Genomic DNA, 19,099 nt, shown 5'->3' with positions numbered 1-19,099 from the left:
TATGTGATAGAGCTTAAGAAAGTAAACTCTAGATAGATACGGGTAAAACTGAAAGCGGATGGAGAGATATGGGTTACTATTGGTGCTTATGCACCGGGTCATGAAAGGGAAGTGTTTTGGGGAGCAGCCGAGTGAGTGTGTTAGCAGCTTTGATGCATGAGACTGGGTTATAGTGATGGGTGGTTTAAATGCAGAGGTGAGGAATGTGGCAGTTGAGGGTGCAATTGGTGTATATCAGGTGCTCAGCATTGTAAATGAAAGTGGTGAAGAGCTTGTAGATTTGTGTGCTGAAAAAGGACTGGTGATCGGGAATACCTGATATATGTATGTAAGTAGGAGAGATGGCCAGAGAGTGTTATTGGATTATGTGTTAATTGATAGGCATGTGAAAGATAGACTTTTGGATGTTAATGTGCTGAGAGAGGCAGCTGGAAGGATGTGTGATCATTATCTTGAAAAGGCAAAAATGAAGATTTGTAGAGGTTTTCAAAAAAGAAGACAATATGTTGGGGTGAAGAGAGTGGTGTGAGTAAGTGAGCTTGGAAAGGGGACTTGTGTGAGGAAGTACCAGGGGAGATTGAGTGCAGAATGGCAAAAAGTGAAAGCAAATGACTCAAGGGGAGTGGGGGAGGAATGGGATGTATTTAGGGAAGCGGTGATGGCTTGCGCAAAAGATGCTTGTGGCATGAGAAAGATGGTAGGGGAACAGAGTAGAAAGGGTAGTGAGTGGTGGGATGAAGTAAGATTGTCAGTGAAAGAGAAGAGAGGGGTGTTTGGACGATTTTTGCAGGGAAGTAGTGCAAATGACTGGGAGATGTATAAAAGAAAGTGGCAGGAGGTCAAGAGAAAGGTGCAAGAGGTGAACAAGAGGGCAAATGAGAGTTGGGGTGAGAGAATATAATTAAATCTTAGGGAGAATAAAAAGATGTTTTGGAAGGTGGTAAATAATGTGCGTAAGACAAGAGAACAAATGGGAACATAGGTGAAGGGGGCTAATGGGAAGGTAATAACAAGTAGTGGTGGTGTGAGAAGGAGATGGAGTGAGTATTTTGAAGGTTTGTTGAATGTGTTTGATGATAGAGTGGCAGATATAGGGTGTTTTGGTCAAGGTGGTGTGCGAAGTGAGAAGGTCAGGGAGAATGGTTTGGTAAATAGAGAAGAGGTAGTGAAAGCTTTTTGGAAGATGAAAGCCAGTAAGGCGACGGGTAGGGATGGTATTGTAGTGGAACTTATATAAAAAAAAAAAAGGAGGGTGACTGTATTGTTGATTGGTTGTAAGTATGGTTCATGGTGAAGTGCTTGAAGATTGTCAGAATGCATGCATAGTGCCATTGTACAAAGGCAAAGAGGATAAAGGTGCATGTTCAAATTACAGAGGTATAAGTTTGTTGAGTATTCTTGGGAAATCAATGGGAGGGTTTTGATTGAGAGGATAAAGGCATGTACAGAGCATCAGATTTAGGAACAGCAGAGTGGTTTCAGAAGTGGTAGAGGATATGTGGATCAGATGTTTTCTTTGAAGAATGTATGTGAGAAGTGTTTAGAGAAACAGATAGATTTGTATCTAGCATTTATGGATCTGGAGAAGGCATGTGATAGGGTTGATAGAGATGCTTTGTGGAAGGTATCAAGAGTATATGGTGTGGGAGGTAAGTTGCAAGAAGCAGTGAAAAGTTTTTACCAAGCTGTAAGGCATGTGTACAAGTAGGAAGAGAGGAAAGTGATTGGTTCCCAGTGAATGTCGGTTTGTGGCAGGGGTGCATGATGTCTTCATGGTTTAATTTGTTCATGGATGGGGTTGTTAGGAAGGTGAATGCAATTGTTTCGAAGAGAGGGGCAAGTATGCGGTCTGTTGTGGATGAGAGGGCTTGGGAAGCGAGTCAGTTGTTGTTTGCTGATGATACAGCACTGGTGGCTGATTCGGGTGAGAAACTAAAGAAGTTGGTGACTGTGTTTGGTAAAGTGTGTGAAAGAAGAAAGCTGAGAGTAAATGTCAATAAGAGCAAAGTTCTTAGATTCAGTAGGGTTGAGGGACAAGTTAGCTGGGAGGTAAGTTGGAATAGAGAAAAACTGGAGGAAGTGAAGTGTTCTAGATATCTGGGAGTGGATTTAGCAGCGGATGGAACCATGGAAGCGGGAGTGAGTCACAGGGTGGGGGAGGGGGCGATGGTTCTGGGAACGTTGAAGTATATGTGGAAGTCGAGGTTTTCTTCAAGGGCACAATGGGTATGTTTGAAGGAATAGTGGTTCCAACAATGTTATATTGTTGAGAGGCATGGGCTATAGATACGGTTGTGCAGAGGAGGGTGGATGTATTGGAAATGAAATGTTTGAGGACAATATGTGGTGTGAGATAGTTTGATCAAGTAAGTAATGAAAGGGTAAGTGAAATGTGTGGTAATAAAAAGAGTGTGGTTGAGAGAGCAGAGAAGGGTGTGTTGTACATGCTTTTGTGGTTGAGAGAGCAGAGAAGGGTATGTTGAAATGGTTTGGTCATATTGAGAGAATGAGTGAGGAAAGGTTGACGCAGAGGACATATGTATCAGAGGTAGAGGGAACGAGGAGAAACGGGAGACCAAATTGGAGGTGGAATGAAGGAGTGAAAAAGATTTTGAGCGATCGGGGCCTGAACTTACAGAAGGGTGAGGGGTGTGCAAGGAATAGGGTGAATTGAAACAATGTGGTGTACTAGGGTGGACATGCTGTCAATGTATTGAACTAGTGCATGTGAAGCATCTGGGGCAAACCATGGAAAGGTTTGTGGGGCCTGGATATGGAAATGGCGCTGTGGTTTTAATGCATTACAAATGAGAGCTAGAGACTGAGTGTGAACGAATGTGGCCTTTGTTGTCTTTTTTTTTTTTTTGCGCCAACTCACGGGAAGGGGGTGCTACTTCGTGTGTGGTGAGGTGGCAATTGGAATGGATGACGGCAGCAAGTATGAATATGCACATGTGTATATATGTATATGTCTTTGTATGTATATGTATGTATATGTTGAAATGCATAGGCATGTATATGTGCGTGTGTGGGCGTTTATGTATATACATGTATATGAGGGTGGGTTGAGCCATTCTTTCGTCTGTTTCCTTGCGCTACCTTGCTAACGCAGGAGATGGCAAATAAGTACAAAAAAATATATATATATACATACATTTCAATGTATATATACATATACATACATAAACATATACATATATACACATGTACATACCCATACTTGCTTGCCTTCATCCATTCCTGGTGCTGCCACACCCCATGGAAAACAGCATCGCTACTCCCAGCTTCAGTGAGGTAGTGCCAGTAAAACAGACAAAAAAGTCCACATTCATTCACTCAGTCTGTAGCCGACATATATAATGCACTGAAACCACAGTTCCCTATCAATACCCAAGTCCCACAGACCTTTCCATGGTTTACCCCAGACATTTCACATGCCCTGGTTCAGTCCATTGACAGCATGTCAACCCTGGTATACCAAATTGTTCCAGTTCACTCTATTCCTTGCACGCCTCTCATAATAAGTAAAATGTCAAATTTTTATGCCAATCTCAACTGCAATTGCACTCAATCTAGTAATGCTAATCCTGCTTAGTGCCTATCATGATACTCCAGTGTCTATTCTGGGGATTGCCAAGAATGATGCACCAAAGTTTTTAGAGTAAAGATTTATAATAACCTTAAATGAGTTGCACATGTGCCGATGCTCAACTGCCAGACTTGCAAGTTATTAAAATACACCCCTTTGAGTGTTTGGGACCTGAACATGGAGGGTGTGAGGTTTGCAAGGGACAGAGCAAACTGAAGAAATGTGGCATACAAGGGGTAACTTTGATATAAATGGGCTGAACTAAGGCACATGGAGCCATCTATCTATATATCTATCTCTGATACCCATCCCTTTCAGGAACTCCCTCAAAGGAGTGATTACAGCAAAAGAGTTTCCATAACTGGTGAACTCCAGTGCACTAGGCATGTGAAGCAGTTGTGGTAAACTGCAAAAGTGTTTGGGTGGTCTTGTTGTGGAGAGGGGCTTTGGTTCAGGTGTATTTACATGAATATGGCAATTTTTTTGTCTGTTCCTGGAGGTACAATGCTATTGAAAGACACAGTGAATAAGCATGAAAAAATATATCTATACAGTATATTTATCATAGGTTTACATTTCTATGTACAAAAGAATGGGTCCATGAGAAAGTTTAGGAACCTTAAAGATGGCACTGCTTAAAGAATAGTTGTGGACCATTGGTCCATGATGGTGCTTTTCAAACTTTTTTATTTCATAGCATAAATCACAGTAATACAATGGTATTTATTATTTTTTATTTTCATTTTGCTTTGTCGCTGTCTCCCGCGTTTGCGAGGTAGCGCAAGGAAACAGACGAAAGAAATGGCCCAACCCACCCCCATACACATGTATATACACGTCCACACACACAAATATACATACCTATACATCTCAATGTACACATATATATACACACACAGACATATACATATGTACACATGTACATAATTCATACTGTCTGCCTTTATTTATTCCCATCGCCACCTCGCCACACATGGAATAACATCCCCCTCCCCCCTCATGTGTGCGAGGTAGCGCTAGGAAAAGACAACAAAGGCCACATTCGTTCACACTCAGTCTCTAGCTGTCATGTAATAATGCACCGAAACCACAGCTCCCTTTCCACATCCAGGCCCCACACAACTTTCCATGGTTTACCCCAGACGCTTCACATGCCCTGATTCAATCCATTGACAGCACGTCGACCCCGGTATACCACATCGATCCAATTCACTCTATTCCTTGCCCGCCTTTCACCCTCCTGCATGTTCAGGCCCCGATCACTCAAAATCTTTTTCACTCCATCTTTCCACCTCCAATTTGGTCTCCCACTTCTCCTCGTTCCCTCCACCTCCGACACATATATCCTCTTGGTCAATCTTTCCTCACTCATTCTCTCCAGGTGCCCAAACCATTTCAAAACACCCTCTTCTACTCTCTCAACCACGCTCTTTTTATTTCCACACATCTCTCTTACCCTTACATTACTTACTCGATCAAACCACCTCACACCACATATTGTCCTCAAACATCTCATTTCCAACACATCCACCCTCCTGCGCACAACTCTATCCATAACCCATGCCTCGCAACCATACAACATTGTTGGAACCACTATTCCTTCAAACATACCCATTTTTGCTTTCCGAGATAATGTTCTCGACTTCCAAACATTCTTCAAGGCTCCCAGGATTTTCGCCCCCTCCCCCACCCTATGATTCACTTCCGCTTCCATGGTTCCAACCGCTGCCAGATCCACTCCCACATATCTAAAACACTTTACTTCCTCCAGTTTTTCTCCATTCAAACTTACCTCCCAATTGACTTGACCCTCAACCCTACTGTACCTAATAACCTTGCTCTTATTCACATTTACTCTTAAATTTCTTCTTTCACACACTTTACCAAACTCAGTCACCTGCTTCTGCAGTTTCTCACATGAATCAGCCACCAGCGCTGTATCATCAGCGAACAACTGGCTCACTTCCCCAGCTCTCTCATCCACAACAGACTGCATACTTGCCCCTCTTTCCAAAACTCTTGCATTCACCTCCCTAACAACCCCATCCATAAACAAATTAAACAACCATGGAGACATCACACATCCCTGCCGCAAACCTACATTCACTGAGAACCAATCACTTTCCTCTCTTCCTACACGTACACATGCCTTACATCCTCGATAAAAACTTTTCACTGCTTCTAACAACTTGCCTCCCACGCCATATATTCTTAGTACCTTCCACAGAGCATCTCTATCAACTCTTATCATATGCCTTCTCCAGATCCATAAGAGCTACATACAAATCCAATTGCTTTTCTAAGTATTTCTCACATACATTCTTCAAACACCTGATCCACACATCCTCTACCACTTCTGAATACAATGGTATTGCCTTCAAAATTCACATGGTTTACAAGATATTTCTTAAATTCTTGACTTTCTGCAATCAAGGAGAAATGATATGAGAGTTGAAATTAATGTTGGATACAAGTGATTGAATACTTGCTGTTGATTACTGCTTTGTTCTCTCTCAATTACAGTACATGCTTAGTTAGTACAAACTATAGATGTAAAACATATTCATCTTATTTATACTTTGTCGCTGTCTCCCGCGTTAGCAAGGTAAAGCAGGGAAACAGAAGAAAGAATGTGCATAATTCATACTGTCTGCCCTTATTCATTCCCGTCGCCACCCCGCCACACATGAAATAGAAGCCTCCTCCCTCCGCATGTGCGCGAGGTAGCGCTAGGAAAAGACAACAAAGGCCACATTCGTTCACACTCAGGTTCTAGCTGTCATGTATAATGCACCAAAACCACAGCACCCTTTCCTCATCCAGGCCCCACTGAACTTTCCATGGTTTACCCCAGACGCTTCACATGCCCTGGCTCAATCCATTGACAGCACGTCAACCATGGTATACCACATCGCTCCAATTCACTCTACTCCTTGCACGCCTTTCACCCTCCTGCATGTTCAGGCCCCGAGCACTCAGAATCTTTTTCACTCCATCTTTCCACTTCCAATTTGGTCTCCCACTTCTCCTCATTCCCTCCACCTCTGACACATATATCCTCTTTGTCAATCTTTCTTCAGTCATTCTCTCCATGTGACCAAACCATTTCAAAACACCCTCTTCTGCTCTCTCAACCCCACTCTTTTTATTACCACACATCTCTCTAACCCTTTCATTACTTACTTGATCAAACCACCTCACACCACATATTGTCCTCAAACATCTCGTTTCCAGCACATCTACTCTCCTCCGCATAACTCTATCTATAGCCCATGCCTCGCAACCATATATCATTGTTGGAACCACTATTCCTTCAAACATACCCATTTTTGCTTTCCAAGATAACGTTGTCGACTTCCACACATTAGCTGTGTGTATCATGGTACACTATGGACATAGCTGTGCTATTTCAGTTGTGAAGCATGGGTCTAGACTGAGGGATAACACTACTTTGAGAGTAGCCTAGGCACAATTTATTTTGGGAAGATTCAGTACATATAGCAAAAGGAACCAATATAGAAAGATAGGAGCTTCGTGTTTTGTATGAATATAAAAATGTAAATACTCCTACTATATTGCACATCACATCCCAACAAAATATTTTCTCACCAGGGCACACGAGCAAGTTTATCAAGATTATACTCATAGTAAAATAATTTCCCACAAAGACCACATCCAAACTTTTACACACCACTGTGTAAAAGTAAATGTTTCCAAAGATTACCTTTCTGGAAAAAAAATTTCCCACATTCATCACATTTAAAGTTTTTCACACCACTGTGTATGAGGAAGTGTTGATGAAGATCATGTTTACGTGTAAAATATTTCTCACATCTATCACATCCAAACTTTTTCACACCACTGTGCACCAGCAAATGTTGGTTTAGATTACATTTACGTGAAAACTGTTTCCCACATATATCACATCCAAACTCTTTCACACCAGTGTGTATAGACAAATGTCGCTGAAGACCACCTTTCTGCAAAAAGAGTTTCCCACAATCACTGCATTCAAATTTTTTCACACCCCTGTGCCCAAGAAAATGTTGCTGAAGCTCATTTTTCCACAAAAACAACTTCCCACACTGAAACTCTTTAATACCAACGTGCACAGACATAAGGTCTTTAAGATCACTCTTCCGTAAAAACAGTTTCCCACATTCATCACATCCAAACTTTTTCACACCATCGTGCACAAGAAAACGTAGTTGAAGATCACCTTTCCGCACAAACAGTTTCCCACATTCAGAGCATTCAAACTCTTTCATACCACTATGCACAAATAAATGTTCTTTAATATCACTTTTCCGCAAAAACAGTTTCCCACAGTCATTACATCCAAATTTTTTCACACCAGTGTGCACAAGCAAATGTTGTCGAAGACCACTTTTCTGCAAAAACAGTCTTCCACATTCAAACTTTTTTATGGCCTGATGCACAGGCAAGTGTCGATGAAGACCCCTTTTCTCCAAAAAAAGCTTCCCACACTCATTACATGCAATGTTTTTCACACCGCCATGCACTAGTAAATGTCTCTTTAGATCACTTTTCTTCAAAAACATTTTCCCACATTCATCACATCCAAACATTTTCACGCCACTATGAGTAAGTGAATGTTGCAGAAGACGACTTTTCCATACAAAGAGTTTCCCACATTCATCACATTCAAAATTTTTCACACCAATGTGCTCAAGCAAATGTTTATTAAGAAGACGTTTACATAAAAACAGTTGTCCACATCTTTTTTTTTTTCCCCAACTATTCGCCATTTCCCACGTTAGCGAGGTAGCGTTAAGAACAGAGGGCTGGGCCTTTGAGGGAATATCCTCACCTGGCCCCCTTCTCTGTTCCTTCTTTTGAAAAAAAAAAAAAAAAAAGATTTATATGAGAAAAGAGTTTCTCAGTTTCAGTTGAGTCCATTTCTTTCTGATCATTTTGTAAAAACAGATACTTCTGGAGATGACCTTCCTGTGAATATAATTCCCTACAATTCTCATGTGGAAATTTTTTCTCAGTACTAGACATTGTCAGTTTCTGCTTTGTCTTTAGCCTTGAGATGCAGTTTCACTCTGTATCTGAAACAGAAAAGTTGTCTTAGTGTTTCATAATGTATCAAATTTCAAATTCTGGACTAATGAGTAACATGTTATTCATATCCAAGAGAGTGATTTCAAAGGAATAATCCAAGATTAATTTTGGAATTTTGAAACATACATTAAAACCAACAATAAATGTTCAAAGTTAAATTACACAGTTTCCTTCAAATCAATTATAATAATACAATAGTTCATCTGAATAAAGTATGAAATATCCTATTTACATGTGCCTGAAAGATATTTTGGTCCAAGTCTCTGAAGCAAGGTGGAGAACAAATGTGCCTGAAGCAGTGGTATGAAGCTGGGTCTAAGCTGCTACTGCACCTTTAATACATTTTGGATTTTTCTTGTATAATTTAAGTGCTCTCTTGAAGTACCATAGATGAGATATCTCAGAAACAGGCAATTCTTTTGATTTGATTCCCCTTAATTATTCCAGCCTTTTAACCCCCTTACCTTAGTAACACATATTCACTTTTTCTGTCGAAGATATTCCACCCAACTATCCTTGTTTTAACACCAAGTCACTTGAATTTTATCAACTTTGTAATACTGTATTGGCTTAATGGCGAGGTTTACAGTAATAGCTAAAACACCTAAATCCAAAACATATTTTCCTTGAATTAATGTGGTTGGAACTGAGGAAACAACTGATAAGGCAAACATACATTCAAACAAGTAAAAAAAATCAGTGAATAATTCCTGCTCATGAAATATGGCAACTTGTATTTTCTTTTTTTGCTACGTAATTTTTACATATTTCTTGGTGAATTTTTAATTTTCTTTCCTTTTTTCTATACTTGTGCTCCATTTCCTGCATTAGTGAGGCAGCGTCAGCATCAGGCAAAGAGAGGATACATTCACTCACATCCATTCTCTACCTGTCATGTGCAATGCACCAAAGCTACAGCTTACAGCCTCCTCTCCATAACCATGCCCCACAAACTTTTCCAAGGCTTCTCCAGCTGCTTCACATGCCTTGGTTCAGTCCAATGATGGTATATCACTCCCTGTATACCACATCATTCCAATTTACTCTTATCTTGTACATGTCTTTCACCCTCCTGCATGTTCTGGCCCTGACCACTCAAAACTTTTTTCACTCCATCCCTCCATTTCCAATTTAGTCTCCCTTTCTCCTTTTCCATTCTTCTGACACATAAATGCTCTCTGTAAACTCTCCTTAACTTTTAAAAGAAAATATACAATACTACAAACATATCTAGCATAAAAGAGACAATACAGATTTGATTTATTGATAAAATGTTTGCTGAATAATGTTGTTTACAATCAAAACATTATATATCACAGTAACCTGATAAGTATGCTTTTGAATATCATTGAAACTAAATTTGTAAAGATGATTTTCTTTCAAGAGGGTTTCATTTACCAAGTTCCTGAGTAAGTGAGCATCTGGCAAGTATCTCCCCAGTCATTTTATCACAATTGCTGTACTGACTTCAACTTAGATTTCATAACAATAACCATACAGCATTACTGATAGCATCTGCCTCAGTATATATACAAAGTATTAATCAATAATCAACATGTAGGTATCACACTTATTTGCCCTTGATACTGGGAAAAAATTACAAGGGTGAGGCCCTCAATATCAATGACTAGTAGAAAATGCTGCATTTACACCTACTGAACATGACAATGTGAGAATATGTAGCAAATTTCAGCTCGGTTTAAAGTTCTATTTGGATCTTTTCTTTTAGGGTACATATTAACAATATTTTTTTAACTTGCTAAAAAGGAAGCCTTGTTGGTATTCGAAGTGTGGAAAACATCCACACTCAAGCCTGAGCCCTGGCACTTTATACACCCCATTTTACAGGCCCTATTCACTGCTCTATGCTTCCATAGTTATAAATCCTGATTGCAACTCCCTCATGTCTATGCTAATGTAAGATACTACTATAGTAAACTTGACGAAGTCCCATAGGTCTGCATATTTTAGATTTTTGTTTACAACTTTTGTGGGCTTTTTGAATATGATCAAAACTGCCCTTTTGCAAGCAATTCACGAATAATTTTGCAATCTATTATTTCTGCCTGGAGAAAAATGGTAATTCAAAGCCAAAATGTGACAAATTCAGAATACACAGTAACATAACATACATTAATGTCTTCTTCACATACCAAAATGTGGTGGTATATCATTATGCATTATCTCAAAATCAATATTGGTATGTTGAAGACCCATCCTTTTCCATTCATTACAGAAGCTCATCCTGGACCTACTCTTGTATTATTATCATTATTATCATCATTATCATTATACTTGATTACCATTTCCAGCATTGGCAAGATATTGCTAGGAAACATGAAGAAACACCCATCCATTCACACAAACATACACATATATGCACATACACATACATATGAATACATACATACATATCCTTGTATTTCAATTTCTAAAAGGGGAAACAGGAGTCAAGTGGGGAGTGCTCATCCTCAAAGGCTCAGATTGGGATGTGTGAATATAGTCAAGATGAGAAGAAAGGAGACATAGGTAGTATGTTTGAGGAAAGAACCTGGATATTCCAGCTCTGAGTGAAGTGAAGCTCAAGGGTGAAGGGAAAGAATGGTTTTGAAAAGTCTTAGGAGTAAAGTCAGGGATTGGTGAGAGGACAAGAGCTAAGGAAGGCATAGCACTACTCCTGAAGCAGTTGTGGGAGTGTGTGACAGAGTGTAAGTAAATTCTAGATTGATGTGGGTAAAACTGAAAGTGGATGGAGAGGGATGGGTGATTATTGGTGCTTATGCACCTGATCATGAGAAGAAAGATCATGAGAGGCAATAGTTTTAGGAGCAGCTGAGTGAGTGTGTCAGCAGCTTTGATGCATGAGACTGGGTATTACTGAGGGTGATTTTAATGCAAAGGTGAGTAATGTGGCAGTTGAGGGTATAATTGGTGTACATGGGGTATTCAGTGTTGTGAATGGAAATGGTAAAGAGCTTGTGGACTTGTGTGCTGAAAAAAGATTAGTGACTGGGAATACTTAGTTTAAAAAGAGAGATATACATAAGGCATGTGATACGGTTGATAGAGATGCTTTATGGAAGGTCTTAAGAGTACATTGTATGGGGGTAAGTTGCTGGAAGCAGTGAAAAGCTTTTACCATGGATATAAGGCATTTTGAAATTTGAAAATAATGTGCACATCTCCCTTGATCTTCTTTACTCCTGAGCAAGTAGATCCAGTCTCTGTACATGACTGCCTAACTGTACATGTAGAGAAGGAGTTTACACTTGAAGAGCCCTACTTTGCACTTTTGTCATAAATGCTTTTGAATTTTCCACTACTGTCTACATTTAATTTACTTAAGTTTCCACATGTCTTTTTTGTGACAGAAATTTGTGTTCAGTTTCAATTTGTGACAGAACTAAGTAAGTTTTTCCCATAAGGACTTTAAATCTGGTTAATGTGTACACACGAGGAAATTAAAACGAGTTAACATGCACACTCAACAAATAGATAATTTTTGTTGATGGGTTGGATGGATTTCAAAATGGACACTATGACTCTTGTTTTCTCAGAATGTTTGTAAGCCTAAATGCGAGACCCGTATCTTAATGATTATGGTTGCTGCTTTTATAGTAATTACTCTTAAAATAAAAAGTAAGATGCATTATAACAGAAACAGAATACTCTACATTGTATACTTTCTTTTTCCTCTGGGGATAGGGGAGAAAGAATACTTCCTACGCATTCCTCACGTGTCATAGAAGGCGACTAAAGGGGATGGGAGAGGGGGGCTGGAAACTCTCCCCTCCTTGTATTTTTAACTTTCTAAAAGGGGAAACAGAAGAGGGAGTCACACGGGGAGTGCTCATCCTCCTCGAAGGCTCAGATTGGGGTGTCTAAATGTGTGTGGATGTAACCAAGATGAGAAAAAAGGAGAGATAGGTAGTATGTTTGAGGAAAGGAACCTGGATGTTTTGGCTCTGAGTGAAATGAAGCTCAAGGGTAAAGGGGAAGAGTGGTTTGGGAATGTCTTGGGAGTAAAGTCAGGGGTTAGTGAGAGGACAAGAGCAAGGGAAGGAGTAGTACTACTCCTGAAACAGGAGTGGTGGGAGTATGTGATAGAGTGTAAGAAAGTACAATCTAGATTGATATGGGTAAAACTGAAAGTGGATGGAGAGAGATGGGTGACTATTGGTGCATATGCACCTGGGCATGAGAAGAAAGATCATGAGAGGCAAGTGTTTTGGGAGCAGCTGAGTGAGTGTGTTAGTAGTTTTGATGCACGAGACCGGGTTATAGTGATGGGTGATTTGAATGCAAAGGTGAGTAATGGGGCAGTTGAGGGAATAATTGGTGTACATAGGGTGTTCAGTGTTGTAAATGGAAATGGTGAAGAGCTTGTAGATTCATGTGCTGAAAAAGGACTGGTGATTGGGAATGCATGGTTTAAAAAGAGAGATATACATAAGTATACGTACGCAAAAGATGCTTGTGGCATGAGAAGAGTGGGAGGTGGGCTGTTTAGAAAGGGTAGTGAGTGGTGGGATGAAGAAGTAAGAGTATTAGTGAAAGAGAAGAGAGAGGCATTTGGACGATTTTTGCAGGGAAAAAATGCAATTGAGTGGGAGAAGTATAAAAGAAAGAGACAGGAGGTCAAGAGAAAGGTGCAAGAGGTGAAAAAAAGGGCAAATGAGAGTTGGGGTGAGAGACTATCAGTAAATTTTAGGGAAAATAAAAAGATGTTCTGGAAGGAGGTAAATAGGGTGCGTAAGACAAGGGAGCAAATGGGAACTTCAGTGAAGGGCGTAAATGGGGAGGTGATAACAAGTAGCGGTGATGTGAGAAGGAGATGGAATGAGTATTTTGAAGGTTTGTTGAATGTGTCTGATGACAGAGTGGCAGCTATAGGGTGTTTTGGTCGAGGTGGTGTGCAAAGTGAGAGGGTTAGGGAAAATGATTTGGTAAACAGAGAAGAGGTAGTAAAAGCTTTGCGGAAGATGAAAGCCGGCAAGGCAGCAGGTTTGGATGGTATTGCAGTGGAATTTATTAAGAAAGGGGGTGACTGTATTGTTGACTGGTTGGTAAGGTTATTTAATGTATGTATGACTCATGGTGAGGTGCCTGAGGATTGGCGGAATGCGTGCATAGTGCCATTGTACAAAGGCAAAGGGGATAAGAGTGAGTGCTCAAATTACAGAGGTATAAGTTTGTTGAGTATTCCTGGTAAATTATATGGGAGGGTATTGATTGAGAGGGTGAAGGCATGTACAGAGCATCAGATTGGGGAAGAGCAGTGTGGTTTCAGAAGTGGTAGAGGATGTGTGGATCAGGTGTTTGCTTTGAAGAATGTATGTGAGAAATACTTAGAAAAGCAAATGGATTTGTATGTAGCATTTATGGATCTGGAGAAGGCATATGATAGAGTTGATAGAGATGCTCTGTGGAAGGTATTAAGAATATATGGTGTGGGAGGCAAGTTGTTAGAAGCAGTGAAAAGTTTTTATCGAGGATGTAAGGCATGTGTACGTGTAGGAAGAGAGGAAAGTGATTGGTTCTCAGTGAATGTAGGTTTGCGGCAGGGGTGTGTGATGTCTCCATGGTTGTTTAATTTGTTTATGGATGGGGTTGTAAGGGAGGTAAATGCAAGAGTCCTGGAAAGAGGGGCAAGTATGAAGTCTGTTGGGGATGAGAGAGCTTGGGAAGTGAGTCAGTTGTTGTTCGCTGATGATACAGCGCTGGTGGCTGATTCATGTGAGAAACTGCAGAAGCTGGTGACTGAGTTTGGTAAAGTGTGTGGAAGAAGAAAGTTGAGAGTAAATGTGAATACGAGCAAGGTTATTAGGTACAGTAGGGGTGAGGGTCAAGTCAATTGGGAGGTGAGTTTGAATGGAGAAAAACTGGAGGAAGTGAAGTGTTTTAGATATCTGGGAGTGGATCTGTCAGCGGATGGAACCATGGAAGCGGAAGTGGATCATAGGGTGGGGGAGGGGGCGAAAATTTTGGGAGCCTTGAAAAATGTGTGGAAGTCGAGAACACTATCTCGGAAAGCAAAAATGGGTATGTTTGAGGGAATAGTGGTTCCAACAATGTTGTATGGTTGCGAGGCGTGGGCTATGGATAGAGATGTGCGCAGGAGGATGGATGTGCTGGAAATGAGATGTTTGAGGACAATGTGTGGTGTGAGGTGGTTTGATCGAGTAAGTAACGTAAGGGTAAGAGAGATGTGTGGAAATAAAAAGAGCGTGGTTGAGAGAGCAGAAGAGGGTGTTTTGAAATGGTTTGGGCACATGGAGAGAATGAGTGAGGAGAGATTGACCAAGAGGATATATGTGTCGGAGGTGGAGGGAACGAGGAGAAGAGGGAGACCAAATTGGAGGTGGAAAGATGGAGTGAAAAAGATTTTGTGTGATCGGGGCCTGAACATGCAGGAGGGTGAAAGGAGGGCAAGAAATAGAGTGAATTGGAGTCATGTGGTATACAGGGGTTGACGTGCTGTCAGTGGATTGAAGCAAGGCATGTGAAGCGTCTGGGGTAAACCATGGAAAGCTGTGTAGGTATGTATATTTGCGTGTGTGGACGTGTGTATGTACATGTGTATGGGGGGGGGGTTGGGCCATTTCTTTCGTCTGTTTCCTTGCGCTACCTCGCAAACGCGGGAGACAGCGACAAAAAAAAAAAAAAAAAAAGAAAAAAAAAAAAAAAAACGTACGTAAGTAGGAGTGATGGCCAAAGAGCGTTATTGCATTACGTGTTAATTGACAGGCGGGCGAAAGAGAGACTTTAGGATGTTAATGTGCTGGGAGGTGCAACTGGAGGGATGTCTAATCATTAGCTTGTGGAGGTGAAAGTGAAAATTTGTAAGGTTTTCAAAAAAGAAGAGCTGGGGTAAAAAGAGTGGTGAGAGTAAGTGAGCTTGGGAAGGAGACTTGCATGAGGAAGTACCAGGAGAGACTGAGTACAGAATGGAAAAAGGTGAGAAGAAAGGAGGTAAGGGGAGTGGAGGAGTAATGGGATGTATTTAGGGAAGCAGTGATGGCTTGCACAAAAGATGCTTGTGGCATGAGAAGCATGGGAGGTGGGCAGATAAGAAAGGTTAGTGAGTGGTGGGATGAAGAAGTAGGATTCTTAGTGAAAGAGAAGAAAGAGGCATCTGGATGATTTTTGCAGGAGGGAAATAATGCAAATGAGTGGGAGATGTATAAAAGAAAGAGGCAGGAGGTCAAGAGAAAGGTGCAAGAGGTGAAAAAGAGGGCAAATGAGAGTTGGGGTGAGAGAGTATCATTAAATTTTAGGGAGAATAAAAAGATGTTTTGGAAGGAGGTAAATAAAGTGCGTAAGACAGGGGAACAAATGGGAACTTCAGTGAAGGGGGCTAATGGGGAGGTGATAACAAGTAGTGGTGAAGTGAGAAGGAGATGGTGTGAGTATTTTGAAGGTTTGTTGAATGTGTCTGATAACAGAGTGGCAGGTATAGGGTGTTTAGGTCAAGGTGGTGTGTAAAGTGAGAGGGTTAGGGAAAATGATTTGGTAAACAGGGAAGAGGTAGTAAAAGCTTTGCGGAAGATGAAAGCCGGCAAGGCAGTGGGTTTGGATGGTATTGCAGCGGAATTTATTAAAAAAGGGGGTGACTGTATTGCTGACTGGTTGGTAAGGTTATTTAATGTATGTATGATTCATGGTGAGGTGCCTGAGGATTGGCGGAATGCTTGCACAGTGCCATTGTACAAAGGCAAAGGAGATAAGAGTGAGTGCTCAAATTACAGAGGTATAAGTTTGTTGAGTATTCCTGGTAAATTATATGGGAGGGTATTGATTGAGAGGGTGAAGGCATGTACAGAGCATCAGATTGGGGAAGAGCAGTGTGGTTTCAGAAGTGGTAGAGGATGTATGGATCAGATGTTTGCTTTGAAGATTGTATGTGAGAAATACTTAGAAAAGCAAATGGATTTGTGTGTAGCATTTATGGATCTGGAGAAGGCATATGAGAGTTGATAGAGATGCTCTGTGGAAGGTATTAAGAATATATGGTGTGGGAGGTAAGTTGCTAGAAGCAGTGAAATGTTTTTATCAAGGATGTAAGGCATGTGTACATGTAGGAAGAGAGGAAAGTGATTGGTTCTCAGTGAATGTAGGTTTGCAGCAGGGGTGTGTGATGTCTTCATGGTTGTTTAATTTGTTTATGGATGGGGTTGTTAGGGAGGTGAATGCAAGAGTTTTGGAAAGAGGGGCAAGTATGCAGTCTGTTGTGGATGAGAGAGCTTAGGAAGTGTCAGTTGTTGTTCGCTGATGATACAGCGCTGGTGGCTGATTCGTGTGAGAAACTGCAGAAGATGGTGACTGAGTCTGGTAAAGTGTGTGAAAGATGAAAGCTGAGAGTAAATGTGAATAAGAGCAAGGTTATTAGGTACAGTAGGGTTGAGGGACAAGTCAATAGGGAGGTAAGTTTGAATGGAGAAAGACTGGAGGGAGTGAAGTGTTTTAGATATCTGGGAGTGGATTTGACAGCAGATGGAACCATGAAAGTGGAAGTGAATCATAGGGTGGGGGAGGGGGCGAAAATTCTGGGAGCATTGAAGAATGTGTGGAAGTCGAGAACATTATCTCGGAAAGCAAAAATGGGTATGTTTGAAGGAATAGTGGTTCCAAAAATGTTATATGGTTGCGAGGCGTGGGCTATGGATAGAGTTGTGTGGAGGAGGGTGGATGTGCTGGAAATGAGATGTTTGAGGACAATATGTGGTGTTAGGTGGTTTGAACGAGTAAGTAATAATAGGGTAAGAGGGATGTGTGGTAATAAAAAGAGTGTGGTTGAGAGAGCAGAAGAGGGTGTTTTGAAATGGTTTGGTCACATGGAGAAAATGAGTGAGGAAAGATTGACAAAGAGGATATATGTGTCAGAGGTGGAGGGAACGAGGAGAAGTGAGAGACCAAATTGGAGGTGGAAAGATGGAGTGAAAAAGATTTTGAGTGATCAGGACCTGAACATGCAGGAGGGTGAAAGGCGTGCAAGGAATAGACTGAATTGGAACGATGTGGTATACCAGGGTCAACATGCTGTCAACAGATTGAACCAGGGCATGTGAAGCGTCTGGGGTAAACCATGGAAAGTTCTGTGGGGCCTGGATGTGGAAAGGGAGCTGTGGTTTCAGTGCATTATTACACGACAGCTAGAGACTGAGTGTGAACGACTGTGGCCTTTGATGTCTTTTCCTATCACTACCTCGCGCACATGAGGGGGGAAGGGGTTGTTATTTCATGTGCGGCGGGGTGGTGATGGGAATGACTAAAGGCAGACAGTATGAATTATGTACATGTGTATATATGTATCTGTCTGTGTGTGTATATATAGGTATACACTGAGATGTATAGGTATGTATATTTGCGTGTGTAGACGTGTATGTATATACATGTGTATGTGGGTGGGTTGGGCCATTCTTTCGTCTCTTTCCTTGCGCTACCTCACTAACACGGGAGACAGCAACAAAGCAAAATAAATGAATAATAAAATATGGCATTGGTATGAGTAGGGAGAGAGGAGAGTGATTGGTTCCCAGTGAATGTCAGTCTGTGGAAGGGGTGTGTGGTGTCCCCATGGTTGTTTGTTTATGGATGGGGTGGTTAGGGAGGTAAATGAAAGAGTTTTGGAGAGAGGGGCTGTTGAAGATGATAGGGTCTGAGAAGTGAGTAAGTTGTTGTTCAACAATGATGCTCTAGTGGCTGATTCGAGTTAGAAACCAGAAGTTGGTGACTGAGTTTGGTAAAGTGTGTGAAAGGAGAAAGTTGAGAGTAAACATGAATAAGAGCAAGGTTACTAGGCTCAGTAGGGTTGAGGGACAAGTTAATTGGAATGTAAGTTTGAATGAAGAAAAACTGGAGGAAGTGAAGTATTTCAAATATCTGGGGGTGGATTAGCAGGAAATGGAACCATGGAAGCAGAAGTCACAAGGTAGGGGAAGGGGCGAAGGTCCTGGGAGCAATGAGGAATGTGTGGAAGGAGGATGAGGCTGATGTATAACATTGAAGGTGTGGTTGTTCATGAGTATGAAGGTTTGGTCAAGGTGACGAATGGCCTGATTTAATATTCTTAGGCATTGTCCCACGAAATAACTGTCCATTAAGCACTGGTTGCAATAGTTGACAAAGGATGAGATTAAGGGTGAAATTTCTGGGAAGGTTGTGCAAGACTTTAGAGGCTATGTTAGGGTGAGAAATTATTTGGACTTCTTTCTCTGTGTCTCCTTTGTGACAACTTTATGAGGTTGATGTATAATATTGTCAGTAAGATTTTGTGCAAGTCTGAAAGTGTGGTTATGATGAAGGTTGGCCTGGACTACCTAACATTTTCCTGTGGGGCATTGCTGCTCTGCCAGGTGACTGTCCTCTAGGGCATTGGTACAAATGAAGTAAAGCATGAATTAAAAAAAGAGGTTAAAGGGA

General features: G+C 41.1%; 1 long non-coding RNA gene across 1 annotated transcript in view; it reads right to left on the bottom strand.

Annotated features, from left to right (window-relative positions):
- Nucleotides 1–4,127: 4,127 nt before the first annotated feature.
- LOC139763613 (uncharacterized) overlaps nt 4,128–19,099 on the bottom strand; it is a 24,442-nt gene continuing 9,470 nt past the window's right edge. Inside the window, exon 2 of the long non-coding RNA XR_011716193.1 lies at nt 4,128–8,664. This is a non-coding gene — a long non-coding RNA (uncharacterized lncRNA). The remainder of the gene's footprint in view (nt 8,665–19,099) is intronic.

Source organism: Panulirus ornatus, chromosome 47 (assembly GCF_036320965.1).
Source record: "Panulirus ornatus isolate Po-2019 chromosome 47, ASM3632096v1, whole genome shotgun sequence".
NCBI classification, from domain to species: Eukaryota; Metazoa; Arthropoda; class Malacostraca; order Decapoda; family Palinuridae; genus Panulirus; species Panulirus ornatus.
The sequence above is the reverse complement of the archived record's forward strand: the minus strand, read 5'-3'. Positions and strand labels throughout refer to the sequence as shown.